The sequence below is a fragment of the Palaemon carinicauda genome, chromosome 18 (genome assembly GCF_036898095.1).
Source record: "Palaemon carinicauda isolate YSFRI2023 chromosome 18, ASM3689809v2, whole genome shotgun sequence".
Lineage (NCBI taxonomy): Eukaryota > Metazoa > Arthropoda > Malacostraca > Decapoda > Palaemonidae > Palaemon > Palaemon carinicauda.
The window spans coordinates 115,419,053-115,429,052 of NC_090742.1; positions in this window are offsets into that span (position 1 = coordinate 115,419,053).

Consider the following 10,000-nt stretch of genomic DNA (forward strand, 5'->3'; position numbering starts at 1 on the left):
GGTAGTGTTCTTGGCCCATTACTTTTCATACTATATACACATGACATGTGGTTTGGCCTAGAAAACAAGCTTGTTGCATATGCAGATGATGCTACTCTCTTTGCATCAATTCCATCCCCTGAATGTAGATCTAGGGTTGGTGAATCTCTTAAAAGAGATTTAGCTAGAATTAGTGCATGGTGCAAATTATGGGGTATGAAGTTGAATCCTAACAAAACTCAAAGTATGATTGTAAGTAGGTCAAGGACGGTGGCTCCTCAACATCCAGATCTCAGTATTGATAATGTTTCTTTAAATATGTATGACTCTTTCAAAATTTTAGGTGTGATTCTCGACAGTAAATTTACTTTTGAGAAACATATAAGGTCTCTGTCTTCTTCAATTGCACAAAAAATAGGCTTATTGAGAAAGTCTTTCAAGATTTTCGGTGATCAATCTATTCTGAAGAAGTGTTTTAATTCTTTCATTCTACCTTGTTTTGAGTATTGTTCTCCTGTTTGGTCTTCAGCTGCTGATTCTCATCTTAATTTGTTGGACAGAAACTTACGGTCTATTAAATTTCTTATTCCTGATCTAGATATTAATCTCTTGCACCGTCGTTCAATTAGTTCATTATGCATATTGCATAAGATTTTTCATAACTCTGACCATCCTTTACATTCAGATCTCCCTGGACAATTCTATACCAGGCAGGCAGTTAATTCTAATAGCCAGGCCTTCTCCATCACGAGGCTCAATACTACGCAGTACTCTAGAAGTTTTATTCCAGCTGTTACCAAGTTGTGATATGATCTTCCTAATCGGGTGGTTGAATCAGTAGAACTTCAAAAGTTCAAAGTTGGAGCAAATGCTTTTTTGTTGACCAGGCGGACATGAGTCTTTTTATAGTTTATTTATGACATATTTGTTTTTGATGCTGTTAATAGTTTATATATGACATGTCTGTTTTGACGTTGTTACTGTTTTTAGAATGATTTATTGTTAATTTGTTCTCTTCATTTATTTATTTCCTTATTTCCTTTCCTCACTGGGCTATTTTTCCCTGTTGGAGCCCCTGGGCTTATAGCATCTTGCTTTTCCAACTAGGGTTGTAGCTTGGATAGTAATAATAATAATAATAATATTAACGGAAAGCTAATACACTTTACTACTTGGTGGATGAAGTTAGGTAGATCAGCGTAGTTGATGTCCTCCCCTTCCACTCACAACGCTTGGGCTTGTCGGCATTGTCTCTTGAACTCTTTACTGAGAATGTGAGGTTATTCTTGTCATTTAACTAAGTCTCAAGTCCTGGAAGGTGCTTAGGCTTCACATAGGTCAAAGAGTCAGTTGAAGGAAGACAAGGTAGATAGTAATAAGTAAATTATTGTAACAGTTTGGTAGACAATGGAATTAAACACATATGTAGAAATTTTGCTGAGATAAGTAAAGTTAACTAGCATGTAACAAAAGAAAAACAAGTAATTAAATGTTGATAGAATGTAATCATCATGATAATAAAAAAAAAACTATTACTAAACTATAGAAATCTTACACATTTAGCAGCATTTCCTCATTGTCAAGGTTAAGGAAGAAAGCCGATTCGAGGCTATCACCATCAATTGAGTCTAAGATGTCACCAGCGACCTTGATTTTACTTTCATCTCCTTGTATAGGGGCAAACCATTCCAGCCTAGCAGTGTTAGAGTTGTAGAGGCTGGATGCCGGAATATGAAAAAAAATAATTTTATTTACTGTAGGCCTATCATAATCACATTTGCAAAATACAAATTGTTTTATAAGTTCTATAAGTGCACCAAGAATAATCATATATCACTAAGCTATATCAACATTACTAAAATTAAATATCATATGCATTACTGTCTTATAAAGTCCAGGGACAATAGCACTAGAAGTGATTATATCTTACTTGGCTATTTTAGAATTACATGCAAATACTACAGTCATTACTCTCTTATAAACTCTACTCTCGAAATAAAGATAGCACTAAACGTAACTATGCATCACTAGGCTATATCAGCATAGCAATAAGTGACTATGTTTGTTCTTATAACCCTCAATACTGTTCTAGAAATGTCCAGCTTATGGGTATAGATAGATGAAGACCATATGGTCGCCGGGAGACAGAGCAAGGAATCCGTTATGAGCATAGCGCTGTCATAGGAAGACCATGCAATAACACCCTTACACACATGCAATAAAATAACTTAGCTATGTAATATAAAGTTTGCTATAATTACTGACGCTGTATGAGATACGAAAATTAAATCTGTACAATTAAGTGGTATGCCGATATTGACATTGAGGTTGGTTTTCTTGGAACTGGATTCAATAGCACACTGTAATTGACTGACTGGAGATTAGAAGAACCATTCTGGTGGATGAAAAAATATGACATGAGCTACGCCACAGTGGGCTTGTTAAATAGATTTGTAAAGTTAAGAAAAGTAAAAAATAAAACCTGCATTGATCACTTGCCCGCTAAAGGGTTAAGTTCCAGTGGCTTTCGTCGTATGTATATGTGTGTGGGTGAGGGTGTGTGCAGGTGTATGCGTTCTGTAATCAGTATATCTAAAACATGGATGTGGCTGGTAATTTAGAATAACACAGAATACCTGAAATTTCTGGTGAATCATGTTCGAATAGATTAGGGTTAATATGAAAAATAACAATTAGAAAAAATTGCAATTCCAAGTGATTGAAGATTAAGAATATAAAGTTAGCGTTTCATCAATACCAGAAAAAAAAATCAGTAACGGCCAAATATTTATATCATACCCTTTGGAAATATACATACGGTAAATTTATCATTATTACGCCACTACCAGAACCATTATGGTAAATCGCTATAAATCATGTCATGTGGCATTCTGTATATTGTATTTAATTACTTCAAAATCCATTTGTCCAAATGTATACAACAGGTTCTTCCAAAACATGGAAGACTATTATTCAATATATCCTTCCTTTTCATACCGATAAGCAAAATATATATGGTAAACTATTTTATATCACATTATGAAATATATAGGCAAATTGTTCCTTGCTATACCATTTTGCAAATAACACACCTGTAATTATTCCATGCGATACAATATGCCCGATATTTATGGTAAACTGTTTATTTCATGCAAGGTAAATTCTTTCATATATTGATATTTGGGAAAATATATGGAGGGACCGCATATATACAAATTTGCATAGTCAATCATATGTATTATGATTATGTTATTAAAGAGTTATGAATAGTTCAGTACTTTTCTGTTTCCTAATAGTCTTCAGCTAAAAGACAATAGCTTTTTGTTTTAGCTTTTCATGCCCCCTGGTTATATGAATTTTGTACAAGCAGTATAAACGAACACTAATACTGAAAGTAACATATAAAGCTATAAGAAACAGTCTAAAAATAAGAAGAAATGATTGAACACTGTGTCAGTGTTCAATCATTAGAGGTTTGTTTTTTAACAATGTGAATTTACCTATCTAGTACTTCAGAGCCATTTTAATTTAGATATAAATGTTGCCAGGTGGGCGTATGGAAGAGTGAGTGCAATCGAGAAACGGCCATTGTGAATGTCGCCTAAAAGGCTCCCTCAAAGACAAATGCCACGAGTAATTGCAGGCTCCGAGAGACAATATCCGGCATAGCAGCCTCAAGCTTTGTCTTCTTACATAGGGTTATTGGAGGCACGTTAGTAACATATTGCGCCTCAAAAGAAGATGCCGGGTTTCATTTCCTTATCCTTCCTGCAGATGGAGTGACTGGGGCTACAGGTGAATTTAATATGGAGAAGGGTAAGAGGAGTTAATAGACGCGGAGAGGTACATGGTTTTTTGTAAAGGATTTTTTTCTTTTTTAATTAATGGTGGCTTATATAATTATTCTCGGTCTTACTCTATAGATCCTACTATAAAATTTGAATATTGGTAGTTTAGTCTTACTAATGTATATATGATTGAAAAAATTCCAAATATTCCATTTAGTTTTCCTTACTTTATTTTTTTTATTTAGGAAGAGAGGCCACAGAAAAATAAACCCATTATTCAGTGTCTAATTAAGAGGAAGTTCTAAAATACATTAACTAAAAAGGGATGTTACTCCTTTGTACTTCGGCATAGCCTATCCCACGTGTATCTAATTGAACAATAATATATAGTATACGTATAGCCATAGAATAATATCTTCAGTAAACTTACTGTAATGTTTAAATCTATAAATAAATATGTTCTTTGACTGGATATATGAAAATTTAATTAATTGTACTGTTGATAAATACCATATATTAGATATTGCATACCGATGGAAAAAATTTCACCAAATGCAAACGAATTCTGTCCTATGTTGTTGGTCTTTGGAACTTTGCTTGGTCTCTAGGTAAATTGACTAACATAATCACAGTTATAGCTAAAGTAAACTGAAGCCAAAATATAATTTTTGCAAAGTTAAAATATATTATTTCTTTTCAAGAACAGAAGCGCGAAACTTTCTTCTGCCCTTAGGGAAGAGGTTCTCAACCTTTATTACTTAGTGGCGCATTTATGATATATCGTGAACTTTGACGGCGCACCAACTTTACAGTAAGTGTAATTATAACTATTATTATAAAAGCCTGTATATGAATGAATTAATTAGCATATGGGAATGATGTACAGCATACATTCCTGTTGTAGATTTAACATACCTGATTAATGGGACACTTGCGCCTGTCTGAATTTGTATATCCTTTCGATGTTAGGAGGGACACTGGACAGGCACACTTTCATTTCTCTTCAACACTCAGCAATCTAGACCTCTTCTTAGTTTTGATGTTTGTGAGTGTTGAAAATCCTAGTTCATACAGATAGGAGGTCGACTACTGGAGCAATATTATCTGGGCTTTTATTTCTATATGTAGGTGTTCCTTTCCAATTCTTATCCAAAAGCTTTCTAGTGACATATCCAAGTACTCCAGTTTTAGTGGGCGGTCATTACGGATGCTAATGAGTTCCTCTTCTTCAAGGATACCAAGTTGGGGCTTGCTCGAGGGATCAGGGATGAAAGAATTTCTTACCCAATTATATTGACCAGTATATGTATTAGGGAAATATTTTTCAATGTTCAATTCTAGAATTTCAAGGTACTCCTTCATGAGTGGAATGTTGTCTGTATATTTAGTTTCAGCAGTCTTTTAAAACATATCGATATTGCTATCACTCACCCTATCTTTCCAAAACCTTATTTTGTCCAGCAAGCCCTTTATTTTGCCAGATGATGTTAACATATTCTCATTTTTTTCTTGCATACTAGTATTAGCCTTGTTTAAAAGTTCAAATATATCCGCCAGGTAGCATAACATTGCACTCCAAATTTCATCAGCCAGTAGTTCATAAAATTCAGGTTTTTCTTGAAGAGTAAAGAAAACTATCATTTCCTGACGCAGTTCATGTAATCTCAACTGCACTGCCTTTTGATAGCCATCTGACCTCTGTATGGAGAAGAAGGCCTTCCTCGGCAGATCCCATTTCTTCCCAGGGAATAGAAAAAAAGTCTGGTCTGCTTTAGTTTAGTTTTTATGAAGTTTACCATCTTTACAACACTTTGAAGCACAAGCTTTAATTCCTGTCCAAGTGTCTTTGCAATACGATTTTCAGGATGTAGGAAATAATGTATTGTAATCATGTGTGGGTTTTCCTTTTGCGCTAATGACACGAAACTTTTAACTGATCCCACCAGAGATGGACAACCATCTGTGCAAATTCCCACATATAATTTCCATGTCAGTCCCATTTATTTCCAATATTCTGTACTGAGGAGAATATGTCATGTCCTGAAGTTTGCACAAGTTCTTTGTAGCACAAATTTTTCTTAGTTATTTTATTATCAGCAATATATCTAACACTAGTAATTGGGATTTCCCTCCAATATTAGTTTAATCGTCTGCTTGCAGAGCAAACTTTATGTTTCATAAGCTCACTGACAGTCTTTTCAATGTCAGACGACATATCCTCGATTCGTCTACCAATAGTGTCGTCCGAGAGAGGTATTTTTTTTTTACTCCTTTTTCAGCCTCATCACCAAGCAAAGTTATCACTACGGCACAAGTTGGAAGAAAATATAACTGCAACTGAATGAAGTTTCATATGTTTTTCCGTCTACTCTGCCGCTAAATAACTTGCTCTCTGTATTTTATCTGCCACCTTAACCTTTTACTCAAAGCTTAGTCTTTGTTGTTTATTATCTTGCAAAAGTCTTTTAAAGTAATCCACAGGTTTCTGAGAGGGGGCTTATGTTTTGTTGTTAAATATCTTTTCATTTTCATAAGAATCATAGATTCATTTGACAGCAAAATGCTGCAAACAGTGCCCTTTCGTCTTGGACCAAACTCGTCATCACAGTAAGTTAACCCAATTTCTAGATAACTCCGTTATACAAACAAAATTATTTACTGTGGAGGTCCTTGTTGCTATGAGTACGTTTTGAGGCCATCGTTGTACTTGAAGAACTAGACAAGGTTTCACCAATCACTTCACTTTCCCTGCTGGGACCTGCACAAATAATCTCACGCTGAGGCGTCACTTCACTTCACTTTCCCCTATCAGATATGAAAAAGAAGGCTGGTTTTCGGCATTTAATCTTGCTTAATTTTCAGCATCTTCTACACGTTACCTCGTGAATCATTATCAACTTTCACTCCATCTCTGCTGCTGTCAGTGTCAACAAGACGTTAGGGATTTCTTACGATAAACTTTTCCATGTTTTGCCAGGTTCAGTCTCATTACCGCTACAGTAATAACATACACAATAGTCAAAGATACGATGTTACTGACTGGTAGCTTCCTCTCACACAGGTAGGATGAACGTTGGGAGAGAGGAACGGACTGAGTACTTAGCCGCAGTACAGACAAGAGGCTTACGTGTATAGTACTCGTATTATTTTGTAAGGGGAATGTGTTCTTCACACCCCCACACATACATAATCATACGTCATACATACCTGCATGCAGACACTCACACACACTATATATATATATATATATATATATATATATATATATATATATATATATATATATATATATATATATATATATATATATATATATATATATATATATATATATATATATATATATATATATATATATATATATAAAATATATAATATATATACATATATATAAATATTTATATATATATATATATATATATATATATATATATATGTATATAATATATATATATATATATATATATATATCCCATTTTGTACTAGCGTGACATATATGTTACGTAGAACATATGTTCAGTTAACTTACACCACACGTTTACATGTTGAAACTTGTTTCATGATAGGTCCTGTGTGTGAGAGCTAATACATGTATCTACTTGCATACAAGTTTTTACAGGAATAGAAGTTCATAATGAACTTCTATTCCTGTAAAAACGGTGTCACTCCCTTGAATGAACTGTTCATTCAAGGGAGTGACACCGTTCTGTACAGAAGTGCCGTTTTTGCTCCGGTGTGAAAATGAGTTCAGGCAAAAAGTGAGTATTATTTTGCCATTTTCATTAGATATATTGTATTGTTTTTTGATAAAATACTTGAAATATGGCTATAGAGAAATGTCTGTGCTAATAATGAATATCTAAGATTTATAATATTGGCAGCAGTGCATTTTATATTTTCTGTGACATATATGTTACGCTAGGATGATACAGGGACATTTATGCCTTTTTCTATTTTACTGTATGTAAACTGATATTAATATCTTTCTAGTGATATAAAACATTCTATGGCTTCATTTTCTTTCTTTTACTTTACTTTACTACACTTTTAGTTATTTTAACTCATTAATAAGTTACTTTGTTAAATTTAATCCAGAGATAACACGTTTTTATTTTTTTTTAGGTCTCTGACTGTCAATGAAATACTAGCAGAGTTAGAGAAAGAAGATATTGCTGTAGATGTTTTTATTGAGCCTGCTGATGATGGTCTGACTGACGAAGATTCTGCTGATGAAGATCAAGGTGGTCTAATTAATAATCTCTCTGGTAAACAATTAGATGCTGCAGGTGAAGCAGCTCTTCCAAATGGAGTTCGGCTTGGAAATTTAGGAGAGGACTTGGAGAACTATGATGACTCTAGTTATTGCTTCAAAACTCAAAAGTGGACTAGAAAGGCAACATTTTCTTCACCAAAACAAATTTTTCCTGAGGCGAATTACAGTCAATACCGGAACTTATCACCATGTGAATTATTCGAATTGTTTTTTGATGAGGAAGTTTTCAGATTGATAATAGAACAGTCAGCTCTTTATGCTCGTTACAAGGGAGAAATTTCCTTCTCAACAAATGAAAAAGAACTAATGGTTTTCCTTGGCATATTACTTTTATCTGGCATTGTTCCAGTTCCATCACGGAGACTTTACTGGAAGAATTCTCCAGTGACTAGAAATGAGGCAGTGTATTCTGCAATGAGAAGGAACAGATTTGATAAAATAATACAGTTCATAAATTTAGCAGATAATACTAATCTTGATGATTCAGATAAATATGCTAAACTCTGTCCCCTGATAAGGCTACTTTCCACTCGATTTTTGTCTCATTTTCAACCAGAGCAGCATCTATCTCATGACGAGGCAATGGTTGAATATTTTGGCCGCCATGGATGCAAGCAGTGTATTCGAAACAAACCATTACGCTTTGGTTATGAAGTTTGGTGCCTGAATACTGATGCAGGCTATTTAGTAAGCTTTGACTTATACCAAGGTAAAACATATGAAGGTAATTCATATGAGGAGAAAGCGTTTGGCAAATGTGGAGCCACTGTTCTGAAAAATATAAAGTCATTGTCAGATTATAAAATACAACTCCCATACAGCTATTACTTTGATAACCTTTTTACCTCTTTTCCTCTTCTCCAACACCTGAGTGAGCAAAACTATACTGCTACGGGAACAATAAGAGACAATAGGCTGAAAAAATGCCCTTTGAAAGCAGTTTCTGAGATGAAAAAAGAAAAAAGGGGAACATCAGACTTCATCATAGATAAGGCAAATAACATTTCATTATGCAGATGGATGGATAATTCGGTTGTCCCCATTGCATCAACTGCTCATGGAAGGGAACCCCTTAGTAAGGTGAAAAGATACTCTCAAAAAGAGAAAAAAAATATTGAAGTTGACTGCCTATTAGTTATTCGAGAATACAATAACCACATGGGTGGAACTGACCGTCAAGACCAGAATGTGAATAATTATAGAGTATCTATTAGGGGTAAGAAGTGGTGGTGGTGTATTTTTACCTGGTCATTAGATGTATCAGTGCAAAATGCTTGGATTCTTCATAAAAAGTCAGGTGGATGTTTACCTCAGCTAGATTTCAAAGAACAGATTGCTGAAAGCTATCTGAAGAGATATGGGATCCCTCCTAAAGGGCCTGGGAGACCTTCCCAGGGGGAAACAGGTTGTAAGAGAGTTCTTGATGACATTCGTTTTGATGGAATAGAACACTACCTGATAGAGACCCCAAACAAGAAAAGACGTAGATGTGCTGGAAATCTGTGTAGCAAATCTCCTTCCAGTCAGTGTAATAAGTGTGATGTAGGTCTGTGTTTGTCTTGCAATTTAGCATTTCACACAAAATAGACTTCAATGATGTGCCACATGATGTATCAGTTGCAATGAAAAGTTGATTATTTTATGTTAGCATTTTGAACTGGCTATTTAATCTTTGTTTTGATTCTAAGTGCAAGATTTAATACAATGACTATTTCTTTTGGCTTGTTTTTTTATTGTAATTTTCAAATTCCATTCATTTGGTGGTTGTGACTACGGTAGTTCATGTATGAAAACAGTAGACTTCTTTTGTATTTAGTTATGTCACTTATATAACAGCAAACAATAAACGTTTCAAAATAGAACAGAATTTTTCATATTTCCCCCAAATGTACTCGTTACTGCCTAGCGTGACATATATGTCACACTCCATTATTCATTGTACAATGAATGCAGCTGAAAA